This window comes from Littorina saxatilis, linkage group LG14 (genome assembly GCF_037325665.1).
Source record: "Littorina saxatilis isolate snail1 linkage group LG14, US_GU_Lsax_2.0, whole genome shotgun sequence".
NCBI lineage: Eukaryota > Metazoa > Mollusca > Gastropoda > Littorinimorpha > Littorinidae > Littorina > Littorina saxatilis.
This window is the reverse complement of record NC_090258.1, coordinates 38,850,914-38,865,913: the sequence shown is the minus strand read 5'-3', so window position 1 is coordinate 38,865,913 and position 15,000 is coordinate 38,850,914. Positions and strand designations below refer to the sequence as shown.

General features: G+C 42.5%; 2 protein-coding genes across 2 annotated transcripts in view; both read left to right on the top strand.

Moving 5' to 3' along the window:
* The window catches only part of LOC138946597 (uncharacterized), a 154,232-nt gene that overhangs the window by 119,497 nt on the left and 19,735 nt on the right, over positions 1–15,000 (top strand). The gene's annotated exons all lie outside the window — the stretch shown is intronic.
* Positions 1,963–15,000, top strand: part of LOC138947729 (probable G-protein coupled receptor 139) — a gene marked incomplete in the record, with an annotated part of 73,913 nt that continues 60,875 nt past the window's right edge. The window contains 1 exon segment of the mRNA XM_070319274.1: positions 1,963–2,075.

The following is a 15,000-nucleotide window of genomic DNA, read 5'->3' as shown; positions in this document are numbered from 1 at the left end:
TCATCATCATCATCACCACCAGCACCACCACTACCACACTCAGCATCACCATCAGTTTGCAGCGATACTCATACACTTTGCACAACACGGACTGAGAGAAAACACTGATACATAACACACACTCACGATACCGCACCACCACCCTGTGCCCTACCCTGCACCACGCCGCGCACTATGAAGCGCCAACAAGAGAGACACCCGCCGACACACACACACTTTTCCTGCCTCCACCCCTCCCTCGCTCCCTCGCTCTAACCTCCTCAACTCTCCCTTCGTGGTTCTCTCGCCGATGATTTGCCAGCTTTTCCATCGTTTCCCCCTCCTTGGCTAGGTCCTCCCCAGCTCTCTATCATCGCCTTTCCTCCACGCCCTCCCCCCCCCCCCCCCCCACCTCTTCACCCCTCCCGCGTGGTTTCTCTTTGCATTCTCACAGTTTGCGTAAAAGTGAAGCGAGAGATATCAGTTGGGAAGTGTGTATTCGCCAGCATTACTCCTCTTCAAGTCATTCGTAGATAGATCTCTGTTTGGCTTTGTTGAGTTTTGTAGTTCGATTCATTTTCTCAAGGAATAAATGTAGTTTTTGTTTTGTGTGATGTGAAGATATTTTGGAGAGTTTTTTCAACCAGACACAGCGCAGAAGATGTCAAGCCCCATAGTAACCATTTGTTTGCTTGGACTTTTTTTGGCTTGAAATCGATTAACCAGGAACAGTGTCAATTTTGCTCCAGAAGCCCTCTCAGCGGCATTGGAACATACTCATTTCCTTTGAATTACGGAGGGTTCTGATCCGTATTGTCTCTCCGTATTTACATGTTAACACTCTTTGCTACAAAGAAACTACGCGTGCTTTTGTATCTGTCGTGTCCGATGACTGAGGGCAATAACAGAATAAAGTAACTATTGTGACATTTCACAGGATCAAGTGATTGTTTTCAACATTTCAAAGTGTAAGGCGTTGCAATCAAATTACTGTTGCTTAATTTGTTTGCATGTGGGCGTTTGCTTCCAAAAAAAGCAACAACATTGCGAAACAGTCCACGCATCTGGTGTGCTAAACGAACCAAAATCGTTATACGAAGGAGTACGTTACCTAACCGGCGGCAGCGCTAGATAACCCACACTGATGAACTTTCCAGTCACATCATTCCAACAGTTTGACAAAACGGCAGTTTGTGGTAACCGAAGCCAACTGCACGGCTTGGACCACCCAATGAAGCAGCACAACCCCGGATCATTCCTTACAGCAGCGGTGTACGATCGTGTTTGTCTGATGGAATTCGCCTGAACTTGCGGAGCGGAGCGTCTTTTGGTTTTTTTGTACGACTAGTAAATAATGGTCAGCGGATGTCTACGATATTTATCAATGCGCCCTTACCAGTTTTACTTTGGATTTATTGAACTGTGCTCAATTATTGTTATTTAAAAAAAGTTCTTCTGACACGGAGAAAAAACGCCACACAAAAGTCATTTTGTAAAACAACATTACCAGCCAGAACTGAACTGTGGTAGTCTCTTGTAGAAGAACACGCGAATTGGAACATGACCTCATTTTACATGAAATACACACGTGTGGTTTGAACGATATTGTTATTTAATGAGTGAAGAAATAGTATATGTGCAAGAAAAACAACAACACTGAAATATGGTGTGCGAGCTTGGAAAGGAAACAACTTCTCTTTCATGGTGTAATAAAATGTATTCCTAATAACGAATGTGATCATCCATCAGCTGTTGATTTCGAGTTAAACTCCCTGCATTCTAAAACTTTTAGGATATGGATAAAAGGAGTCTGCCTGCCTTTGAGTGCAAAGCGTCAACTGTTGTCAACGAAGGCAGATTTGTAAACGTCCACCAACATTTCAGCCGGAAATACAAATAACAATTACCCTGCTATTTTTAGCCTCAACATGACAGCTTCTGCGCATGATCGAAATATCACAGGACCACTTCAAATCATTGATTTTGAATTCAACCATGTGTGACCACTTTCAGCATTTAAAGCGATCGATACCCATTTGCCCGGACCGCGAGACCCGTGGAATTTCCTGCAATTTCCTTGTCAAGACTGTCGAAAGGTAACTGTTGGTTTCTTTGTTCATCGGAGTTTTATTTCTTCTTGACCTACATATTGTCTGGTGGTTTTCAGTTTGTTGATTCATGCGACTGTTTGTGTTGAAGTTCAAACTATACCTTGATTTTTATTTAAAAAACACTTCTTTTTTTCTCGTTTTTTCTTGTGATATGATCTGCATCATTTACAGGGAGATAGCTCAGTCGGTAGAGATTTGTTTGTTTGTTTGTTTGTTTGTTTGCTTAACGCCCAGCCGACCACGAAGGGCCACATCAGGGCGGTGCTGCTTTGACATATAACGTGCGCCACACACAAGACAGAAGTCGCAGCACAGGCTTCATGTCTCACCCAGTCACATTATTCTGACACCGGACCAACCAGTCCTAGCACTAACCCCATAATGCCAGACGCCAGGCGGAGCAGCCACTAGATTGCCAATTTTAAAGTCTTAGGTGTCGGTAGAGATGCTGGCTTTTCAACCAGTGCGTCGCTATCGGCGTGGATTCGACCCCCACGTTCGGCGAGGGATCTGTTTCCCATTGTAGCTTTTGTGTAGACTCTCATCGGTGTCCAAATAGTACCTCTTGTGTGCACGCATGCCCACGATAAGGACCCCAAGTTGACGGGCGCAGTGGCGTGGTGGTAAGACGTCGGCCTCCTAATCGGGAGGTCGTGAGTTCGAATCCCGGTCGCTGCCGCCTGGTGGGTTAAGAGTGGAGATTTTTCCGATCTCCCAGGTCAACTGATGTGCAGACCTGCTAGTGACTTAACCCCCTTCGTGTGTACACGCAAGCACAAGACCAAGTGCGCACGGAAAAGATCCTGTAAACCATGTCAGAGTTCGGTGGGTTATAGAAACACGAAAATACCCAGCATGCCTCCCGCGAAATCGGCGTATGCTGCCGGAATGGCGGGGTAAAAACGGTCATACACGTAAAAATCCACTCGTGCTAAACACATGAGTGAACGTGGGAGTCTTAGCCCATGAACGAAGAAGAAGAAGACCCCAAGTCTAATAAGGGTTTGGAAACATGAACGGACGCATGCAGGGAAAAATGGGTAGCGCCGTACTGTGTGGCAGCTCGCTTTCCTCAGTGAGAAAGCAGCGCGAAAAGTCTATAAGGGTAAACTCACAGGAATTTAATATTACACCTTATCCTTTTTCTAATCCATAAAAGCTCGCGTTTCATATGACGGCTGACATCCCCAAAAAGTTGCGTAGAACGGCATAGTTGCGAGAAACAGTTTGCAGGTTTCTTTGTATGATCCATTTATACCATATCCACCCATTTTGAAAAAAAAGACGTTAGTTAATTCATTTAACTCTTTTATGTCTTCCTTCATTCGTCCGTTCCTTCCTTCCTTCCTTCAATCCATCATCCTTTCTTTATCTAGTTAGTCTGTCAGACACCAATTAAATCTGGCAATCAAGTTGACCACTCGAAATTCAATTATCGAGATTCAGAGTTAGTCGGTCAATAACCGATTTAAGTATTATTCTTCCCTGTCGATTCAATACAACACAATCCAATCCAATCCAATCCAATTCAATCCAATCCAATCCAATCCAATTCAATCCAATCCAATACAATACAATACAATACAATATTATATCAAACTGAGAAATTGCATTGTGGCATACAATACAATACAATACAATACAATACAAAACAATACAATACAATACATCACAATACAATATTATATCAAACTGAGAAATTGCATTCTGGCCCACAATAAAACGATTTTAACAACACAACAACAACATTAAAACACAAATGTACATTACACACACAGACATCACACATCGACTATCTAACTTACACATGTTCTCCGCAACAGGACCCCCCCCCCCTCCACCCCCATACCGCTGTACCTGGTACAGTGGAACCCCCCTTTTAAAACCCCCTAATTTAAGACTCCCTCCTTTTTAAGACCTTGTTTTCTCAGACTTTCTGTTCAAAACCTCTGTAAAATTACCCCCATTTTAAGACTCCCTCCTTTTTAAGACCTTGTTTTCTTAGGTTTTTTCGAGGTCTTAAGATGGGGGTTCTACTGTAATCGACATTTTTTCGACTTACACATATACAAACACTTCAGCCTGGCTGTTCTCTGTGCAGGTGATGACGGTATTCCTGAATTAATGTTGTAACTAACACCCATTGCCACCTTGGACATTTATTCATCACCAACAACAAAATACCACTTTGCACAGGATGCAGTCAGGGTGTTGATGTTTAGCACGTGTCAAAGTGGAATATTGTTGCTGCCCCCGTGTGAAAAGCCTGGACGAATCAGTGTCTGTGTATATTATCTTTTACACGAGAAGCTATTTTACACATTCGTTATCTGGTCTGAACACGTAATGCGGCAGCCCAGACAGCGCATGCACCACACACAGAGACTGATAGGATAACAATAGTCGACCAATCACCCAATGTCTACAGCTTCACAAAGATCCAAGGTCGATTAAGGTAAAGGCAGTCTCATAAACATTTTTGGTCGGAGGGAAGCGAGATGTTAGATATTTCAACTACTCTCGACCCAGCTGTATGAGCTCGGGCGGTGCCCACTCTTTTCCCTCGCTGCCTTTGCCTTTCCTGGCCCTGAATACCTGGCCCTGAATAAGGTCAGGTACCCATTACCATTTGGGTGGACTGGGGAGCGCTCGGAAAATCGTGGTTTTTTTATCCGGGTGGGGATCGAACCCACGACCTCGGGCGTCAGAGGCAAGCGCTCTAACCACTGCGCGCAAGTTCTTGTAAAATGGTATTGTCGTCGTTGTGGTTAATGTAGCATGTTGCTTAGTCTCGACACAAACCAATCAGCCCAGCTTAAAGTAAGCTGCTTGGTAAGTGAAAACTGACGGTCTCTGGTTTTATTCATAGAAGAAGACGACAATTTTCAGATGACTCAAATATTCCTGAAGTCGACGTGCAGCAGCCTGGATGGCCATGACACACATGAACGATCTCCTGATGGTTGATGCCGGTTTAGCCATAGATGGCCATGACACACATGAACGATCTCCTGATGGTTGATGTTTAGCCATAGATGGTCATGACACACATGAACGATCTTCTGATGGCTGACATTTATCCATAGATGGTCATGACACACATGAACGATCTTCTGATGGCTGACATTTAGCCATAGATGGCCATGACACACATGAACGATCTCCTGGTGGTTGATGTTTAGCCATTGATGGTAATGACATATGTCTAATCAATCATTAAAATCCTCGTGAAATCGGAATGTAGCAACCATAATGTAAGGTCTCCATGAGAGTTGAGTTTTAGCCACAGTGGAGACAAAAAAACAAAGTGCCGGGTCACCACTCTCCTGCTTAAGTCGGACTGTAACAGCCTGAATAAATCGAGTTTCAGCAATGGTGGGTCATAACTGCCCCTGAAGCCGGAATGTAGCAGTTTGAGTTAAAGGCACAGTACGCCTCCCGTAAACCATCACATACATTGTCATGCTTTTACACACAGTACAAACACCCTTTCATTTACACACTCACCGCTTTTGAACATCCTAGGTGCCCTACGTAAAGAGCGAGCAATTTTCAAAGAATTAATTTTGCGGATTGTCTGATAACAAAATCGGACGGTGCGTTTTGGCGCTAGACCTAACTTTTAAAATCTAAATAATAAATTGACAGCTTGTTACACAAACATTCTTAAATCATAAAAGAATTCTGTTTTCATCAAGACAAGATCAGTAGAATTCGAAGTTTTGAAAGTTTGAAAAAAGAAAAGCCCGGAAACAGGGTCACGCAAGGTCGTGGTTCTCGTAGCAGACGACGGTAATGCCTATCGCCAGTTGCTCTGAACAGTCAAAAAGCATCGCTAGAGTTCGTGTGAATCACAGCCGTTTGGTGCGTTTAGATTCAGAGGTATATAATAACGTGCTATTGCAGATAAGCTTACAGCGAGCCGCATTGGAAATCACAAACTGACGACTACATTGTGAAAAAAAAAGGAAACTGAATCACACGGGTTCACGATGGCTCTGGGGTAACATAAATAAATCCCTGCGCCTTGAATATGTGCGCGATATAAATTGCATAATTTTTTTTTTTTAAATTCCCTGCGCTTAGAACTGTTCCCACGGAATACGCGCGATATAAGCCTCATATTGATTGATTGATTGATTAATTGATTGATTGATTGATTGATTGATTGATTGATTGATTGATTGATTGAAGATAAACCACGCAAAAATAATTTCTTTGAAAATTGCTCGCTCTTTGAGGAGGGCACCTAAGATGTTCTCAAGCGGTGAGTGTTTAAATGAAAGGGTTTTTGTACAGTGTGTAAAAGCCTGACAGTATCTGTGATGGTTTACGGGAGGCTTACTGTGCCTTTAAACGTTCCTTCAAGTCTGAGTTTGAGCCATAGCAGGCCATACTTACATATGGTCATTCCACTTCCCCTGAACTTGTAATTTTATATAGAATTCCGAAAACTCCTGTGTGATGGTTCGTAAAATAAATACCTAAGGGATCTGCTAATACCCCGGGCGAAGCCGGGTCCTGACTGCTAGTATTCAATAAAAGATAGAATTGCTGTTCAAATGAAACTTACACCAAGTAATGACTTCGAAAAAAAACATGGTTAATACAATTATGGTATCGCGCCACGATATCAAATACATTGTAGTTTTATGTTTATGTTTCAAACTGCCCCACGACGGATAAACACACTAATTTTAATGTTCAAATAATCCAATACAGTCTTTATTTTAAAAGCATGTCATTTTCTATCTGCAAAGAAGACTGTAAAAGTAACATCGTCATCATAATAACAAACATTCCTTTATGTTCCGTTTTTTGCATCACATTTTTTAATTCTGTCTTTTTTGACAACATTGTGCCTAATTTTCTTTTTTCGAGCTTTTATTTATAATCTGACTTTACATTTCCAAAATGAAGTTACCCTTAAAAGAACTAAGCGATAGTAATTGTGTTGCAAGCACATTGATAAGCATTATTGATTGTAGCTGCAAGACAATTATTTCATCTTGTAGCTTTTTTCTGGTTCCGTAATACGAAGCTCAAAATGAAATGATCGATCTTACCACTGATCTCAAAATCAATGGACAGCTCATCGCCAGCAAATCGATGCTCTAAATTAAATCGAAGCCATGTTGGGACACTAGAAACAAACAATGCAGCTATACCCGAAAGCGACACTATCGAAGGAACATTACTTTCCACTTATGAGACTGAGGTGATCGAAGTCGTGAAGCAGCCATCTTTACAGATTTTGTATCATCTGTATACGGTCAAGTCCAGAAATAGATAGCCCCGTGAAAATAACATTACGTACTGAAAGAAGAGTGCACATTTTGAGGTGCATTTAGTGTGACGAAAAAGTTCACGAAAAACACGAGGTTTATTAATTGTCTGGATATTTCCCTATTTACAAATACCTTGGATTACACCACGTTAAAAATATTTTTTTATGGTCAAAAAATTGAAAGTTTTGCTTCTAACCTGGCACAATTTCCGCTATGGAAGTCAGTCAGTCAGTCAGTCAGTCAGTCAGCCAGTCAGTAGGTCAGTCAGTGAGTGGGTCTGTCAGTGGGTCAGTCAGTGGGTCAGTCAGTGTGTGAGCGAGTGAGTGAGTGAGTGAGTGAGTGAGTCAGTCAGTCAGTCAGTCTGTCAGTCAGTCAGTCAGTCAGTAAGTCAGTCAGTCAGTATGATCTGAGCAGTTTTCTTGCTAAATCACTTATCTAGAGACATTCAGTTAGTGTGCTGCCGTCAAAATGTGTGTCATTTAGCAGTCAGTGGGTCAGTCAGTCAGTGGGTCAGTGAGTGAGTTAATCAGTCCGTCAGTGAGTGAGTCCGTCAGTGAGTCAGTGTGTGAGCGAGTGAGTCAGTCAGTGAGTCTATCAGTCAGTCAGTGAGTGAGTCCGTCAGTGAGTCAGTGTGTGAGCGAGTGAGTCAGTCAGTGAGTCCACCAGTCAGTCAGCCAGTATGCTCTGAGCAGTTTACTTGAACAATCACTTATCTAGACATTCAGTTAGTCTGCTGCTGTCAAAATGTGTGTCATGTATCGATTCCGCTGCCAGACCAGTTAGTTGCAGCAATTAAGTGATTACTTTGGCAGGACCTCCTTATGTCATTCCTCGTCTTCCTCAATCAGACACAATTTCCATGATTAAATTTTAACGACGTGACTCTTGAAGTAGTGATCTTTGAAATATAGCTTCGGCAGCAGCGGCGGTTTCACCGAGGGTTATAACAGTAGCAGCTACACCGTAAACCGAAGTGTTCCACTTTTCAGCACCTTTAAATCGACGTCGTCATGGAATTTTGGCGTAACTCATTTTAGACAGCTCTTCAGCAGACGGCCAAAACTGATTATTTTTATGTGTACGTGGCATGGATTAAAAGATAAAAGAATGTTAAATCAGGTATTGTCCAGCGTATTTTAGATAATACTTCCCATTGAGAATGATTAAAGCACAAATTCATCAACATCGACAAGAATCGAGTTACGCCAAAATTCCAGGACGACGGCGTTTTGTAATCAGTTGTGAACACTGTGTGAGATACTGTATAATTCTACCAGCAAAGGTAGTACACACCTGATAAACACTAAATGGCGTACTGTATAATTCTACCAGCAAAAGTACACACCTGATAAACACTAAATAGCGAACTGTATAATTCTACCAGCAAAAGTACACACCTGATAAACACTAAATAGCATAATGTATAATTCTACCAGCAAAAGTACACACCTGATCAACACTAAATAGCGTACTGTATAATTCTACCAGCAAAAGTAGCACACCTCATAAACTCTAAATAGCGTACTGTATAATTCTACCAGCAAAAGTACACACCTGATAAACTCTAAATAGTGTACTGTATAATTCTACCAGCAAAAGTAGCACACCTGATAAACTCTAAATAGCGTACTGTATAATTCTACCAGCAAAAGTAGCACACCTGATAAACTCTAAATAGCGTACTGTATAATTCTACCAGCAAAAGTACACACCTGATAAACACTAAATAGCGTACTGTATAATTCTACCAGCAAAGGTACACACCTGATAAACACTAAATAGCGAACTGTATAATTCTACCAGCAAAAGTACACACCTGATAAACACTAAATAGCGTACTATATAATTCTACCAGCAAAAGTACACACCTGATAAACACTAAATAGCGTACTGTATAATTCTACCAGCAAAAATACACACCTGATAAACACTAAATAGCGTACTGTATAATTCTACCAGCAAAAGTACACACCTGATAAACACTAATTAGCGTTTATCCAACATACGTGAGAGAGACACCCGTGAGATAATAATCGTTCAAATCACGTGTGTGGGGGCCCGGTAGCTCAGTTGGTAGAGCACTGGACTTGTGATCGAAAGGTCGCAGGTTCGAATTCGGGCCGGGACGGACACGGGTCAACTTTATGTGCAGACCCAGAGACGGAAGCCATGTCCCACCCCCGTGTCATCACAATGGCACGTAAAAGACCTTGGTCATTCTGCCATAAGTGCAGGTGGCTGAATACACCTAAACACGCAGACACCCGGGTAGCGCGACTCCGTTGCTGCTAGCTTTCCACTGGGAGGAAGCGACCCAAATTTCCCAGCGATGGGACAATAAAGTAATGAAAATGAAAAATGAAAAATGAAATGTATATCATGTAAATGAGGTCATGTCAAGCAAGTCTGGCAGTGACCTGTTTTTCCACTGCTTATGATGCCAAAGTCACCGAGACAAACGTCATTATAGAAACAAAAGTTGCTCGATCTCGCTAATTACCCTCGATGAATCTTTAGAACTAACACGTCACGCCACACTTTCAGAGTGACGTTTCTTTGCTTTGACGTAATAGATTGCACGAGGCTTTAGAAGAGATCGAGGTTCCAAAACAAGCGTCTTCAATTTATCTGCCTCGACTGCAGGACATTTTCAGTCAAATACACGTAAGTACAGTATGTAGGATAAACAGAATACTACATGGCTTGCTGTGTCGTACCAGATTTAGCTCGTTGCTTTTTCAAATAGTGAACAGCTCGCTTTCGCTCGCAGTTCAATATTTAAAAAAACAACTCGTGTAAATCTGGTACGACACAGCAGGCCATGTAGTATTCTCTATTTACAATGTTAGCTACTTTTGCCAGTAGAATTATCGCACAAGGTTCACAACTGTTTGAAAAAAGTGTGTTCCAATGTGGAGCACTTCATACGAGTGTATACGAGTGTATACGAGTGTATAAGAGTGTATAAGAGTGTATAAGAGTGTATACGAGTGTATAAGAGTGTATACGAGTGTATACGAGTGTATACGAGTGTATACGTGTGTATAAGAGTGTATAAGAGTGTATAAGAGTGTATACGAGTGTATACGAGTGTATACGAGTGTATACGAGTGTATACGAGTGTATAAGAGTGTATAAGAGTGTATAAGAGTGTATAAGAGTGTATAAGAGTGTATAAGAGTGTATAAGAGTGTAGGTGCGGGAAGAAATGTGGTTGTTATGGACAATAAGAAGACGCTCATAAGATAATTGCCTATGTCACTTTGTTTGGTGTGTTTGTTTTGAGGAAAACGAGACAAACGTTTTCGATTTCTGAACAATCTGCCTATCTTATTTTAGTAATTAGTTGCAAACTGCCTATCTCGAGCGGATGACAGCGGAATAAGCGAGAGCTAAAGAGCTGGCAGCAACGTTTGCAATCAGCACAACTGCATAACAACCCAAATAAGCTTTTGCACACCAAACAAGACTTCCGTATGAAATCGGCGGCCTCTGCTGAAAAGTGCCAAACTCAGAAACGAGAACGGCAGTTTTGCTTACGTACTCGTGACAATGGTTTCCGATGGTCAGAGTTTGTACTCTCTAACACATGATGATGATAGGTACCCTTCCAGTAGCTTTCCCTGTAGACTCACTGCAGAAATGCCTGACACTGAGTTAGGTATTTTTCTTATGAGTCGTGGTGGTAGTTGTGGTACCAATCGCAGCAGCTGGAACAGCAGTGGTAGTAGCAGTAGAAATGTGACCCTCCACCACGAAATGAGTCGCATGTCACCTCGCGCGGTTCTGCGCTAGGCTTAATATAAGTCCGGGGAGTGTTTGGTAACAGTGTGAGGGTCACCTTTGTCACAGGCTTATAACTCAAACAGTTTTCGCTCTTTTCTAAAACGGTTGTCACCACTGGATAGAGCATACCAAATTATGTAGGAAAATATAAACATATGCAAATCATGCAAAGGTGACATGCGACTCATTCCGTGGTGGAGGGTCACAAATATCAGTGTAGGAGGAAGTTAGTTACATGATATTAACATAATTTCCTCACATGAAGCAACGTGAAGACCTTGTACTTATTTCAGACCTTATTTCTGATCGCTTCTGCGCTGTAATTGTTTCCGGCTTCCATGTCAGCTACTTGTGGCTATTTTCTTCACTTTGTTTGGTGTGGGCAGGCACGCCGACACGTATTCCAAAATTGTCGAGTAAGGGAGAATTGTCGAAATCGTTCACTGTAGGGAGCGGTAACATAGAAGAATGCCGATGGATATTTCGGCAAATTTGGCAAAGGAAAAAACCTTAACAACATCAATGGTGTAACGCGTGCTTGGCATCAAAACGAGCTGCGCAAACCCGTTAAAAAAAAAGAGCAAAACAATACAACACAGTTCTAAAAAAAAACTAAAGAAATCACGCACAAGAAACACAGGTCTGTGCAGGCTGTTACCTTGCATACAGTTATAAGAGCATTCTTCCATTAAGCTAGATATCGACCATCTACAGCTCGACTGCTCTCTGTGCAGGCTGGTACCTTGCATACAGTTATAAGAGCATTCTTCCATTAAGCTAGATATCGACCATCTACAGCTCGACTACTCTCTGTGCAGGCTGTTACCTTGCATACAGTTATAAGAGCATTCTTCCATTAAGCTAGATATCGACCATCTACAGCTCGACTGCTCTCTGTGCAGGCTGTTACCTTGCATACAGTTATAAGAGCATTCTTCCATTAAGCTAGATATCGACCATCTACAGCTCGACTACTCTCTGTGCAGGCTGTTACCTTGCATACAGTTATAAGAGCATTCTTCCATTAAGCTAGATATCGACCATCTACAGCTCGACTGTTCTCTGTGCAGGCTGTTACCTTGCATACAGTTATAAGAGCATTCTTCCATTAAGCTAGATATCGACCATCTACAGCTCGACTGTTCTCTGTGCAGGCTGTTACCTTGCATACAGTTATAAGAGCATTCTTCCATTAAGCTAGATATCGACCATCTACAGCTCGACTGTTCTCTGTGCAAAGGCAGTTTTTTGGGTCTTGTTTTGTTGTTGTTGCTTTTGTTGTGGAGCTAATATTGTTAGTGACACCAATGGAAATTGATCAATCAATCAATCAATATGAGGCTTATATCGCGCGTATTCCGTGGGTACAGTTCTAAGCGCAGGGATTTATTATTTTATTTTTTAATTTTTATTTTATGCAATTTATATCGCGCACATATTCAAGGCGCAGGGATTTATTTATGCCGTGTGAGATGGAATTTATTTACACAATTCATCACGCATTCACATCGGCCAGCAGATCGCAGCCATTTCGGCGCATATCCTACTTTTCACGGCCTATTATTCCAAGTCACACGGGTATTTTGGTGGACATTTTTTATCTATGCCTATACAATTTTTGCCAGGAAAGACCCTTTTGTCAATCGTGGGATCTTTAACGTGCACACCCCAATGTAGTGTACACGAATGGACCTCGGTTTTTCGTCTCATCCGAAAGACTAGCACTTGAACCCACCACCTAGGTTAGGAAAGGGGGGAGAAAATTGCTAACGCCCTGACCCAGGGTCGAACTCGCAACCTCTCGCTTCCGAGCGCAAGTGCGTTACCACTCGGCCACCCAGTCTTTTTTGTTGTTGTTGCTTTTGTTGTGGAGCTAATATTGTTAGTGACACCAATGGCAGTTGATGAAATTGTGACTCTGACTCTGCACGAGGCGTACGTAGCCAGGCTGTTGGATTTTGTTTTTTGGTTAAGTGGAAGAATGTTCGGTTTACATGTGTACTCTTAAAGCACGAGCAGATTGGTCGGAGGGAAAAGTTTCACTCACTCGGCCGGGCACCAGTAGGTAGGCTAAAAAGGGTATCGGTAAAGGTAGTCCCATAACCATGTTTGGTCATGGGGAAGCGATATGTTACAGATTTAAACTAAAAATAAAAATGAGTAGAGAATGCTTCATGTCCTACAGGCTAAATATTTCGCCTCTTAAGGACTAGATATGGGTTATATGATAATTTGAGTTTTACGCCCTCACGGCTTTTGATGAGATACACAAGTGTATGCGTGTTTAGGTGGTATCAGCTAGCTGCACTTATGGCAGAATGACCGAGGTCTTTTACGTGCCACTGTGGTGACACGGGGGTGGGACATGGCTACCGTCTCTTGGTCTGCACATAAAGTTGACGTGTGTCCGTCCCGGCCCGGACTCGAACGAGATCTCAACTACTCTCGAGCTAGCGTGATGAGGGCGGTGCCCACTCCTCTCCCTCGCGGGGTCCGGTAGCTCAGTTGGTAGAGCACTGGACTTGTGATCGTAAGGTCGCAGGTTCGAATCCGGGTCGGGACGGACACGGGTCAACTTTATGTGCAGACCCAGAGACAGAAGCCATGTCCCACCCCCGTGTCACCACAATGGCACGTAAAAGACCTCGGCCATTCTGCCTTAAGTGCAGATGGCTGATAAAACACGCATACAATTGTGTATCTCGTCAAAAGCCATGAGGGCGTAAAACTCGAATCTTATAACCCATAATAATAACTCTTAAGGACAAGATATTATCTTGTCCTTTAGAGGCGAAATGATTAGCCTGTAGGACATAAAGCATTCTCTTTTTTTCTCCCTCGTTGCCTTTGCCTACTCCGCACTCATTTCCAGCTGTGTGGGCCTGAGAGAGCTCGGAACAAATCGGGTACATATTTGTATTCACTCCGGATGGGGGTTTGAATCTGCCTTTCTGACTCTACACCAGGAGGAATGTACAGTTAATCGTGGACAGGACAATCTCGGTACCCCCGAGACAAAATGTGACCCTCCACCACGGAATGAGTCGCATGTCACCTTCGCATGATTTTCATATGTTTATATTTTCCTACAGAATTTGGTATGCTCTATCCAGTGGTGACAACCGTTTTAGAAAAGAGCGAAAACTGTTTGAGTTATAAGCCTGTGACTAAGGTGACCCTCACACTGTTACCAGACACTTCCCGGACTTATATTAAGCCTTGCGCAGAACCGCGCGAGGTGACATGCGACTCATTTCGTGGTGGAGGGTCACAAATGTCGAGACTGTCGTCTTCCGGAGTTCGATTTATACTTTTAAAATTTACATAATTATACTTTTTTTTGTGTGTGCTTTGCATCAAGATGCTTGTCTGGGGAAAACAGTGATCCAGAATACAAGACCGTCGAGTTTGAACAGAAGTACCAATAGTTTCTTTGGTCCACATTAATTCTGTCTCCAACACCATCTTTCCTGATTCAATTGTAACTTCTAGTGCCTTTCTCCCCTGAGGTTCCGGAAGTCTGCGAATGGTCCGCCGGTCTGAAAAAAAAGGCTGAAATCTGACACAACACTTCCACGTGCTGCCTATCTCCTGCCTTGGCAACAGTTGCTATTCGGAGGACTGATATCATGAGTTATTTCTGATGTGCTGACTGTTAGAAAATGACAGCAGACAGGTGGAGAAAATGGATATCAACACAGGCCGTCAGGCTCGAGTGTCGTTATGATATTCATCCGCTGGGTCTTGATTGAAATGCAAACCACATACAAAAATTCGTCAGTATTGTCGCCTTTGGTTTAAACAAAATGTAATTCAAAATACATGACATGTTACAA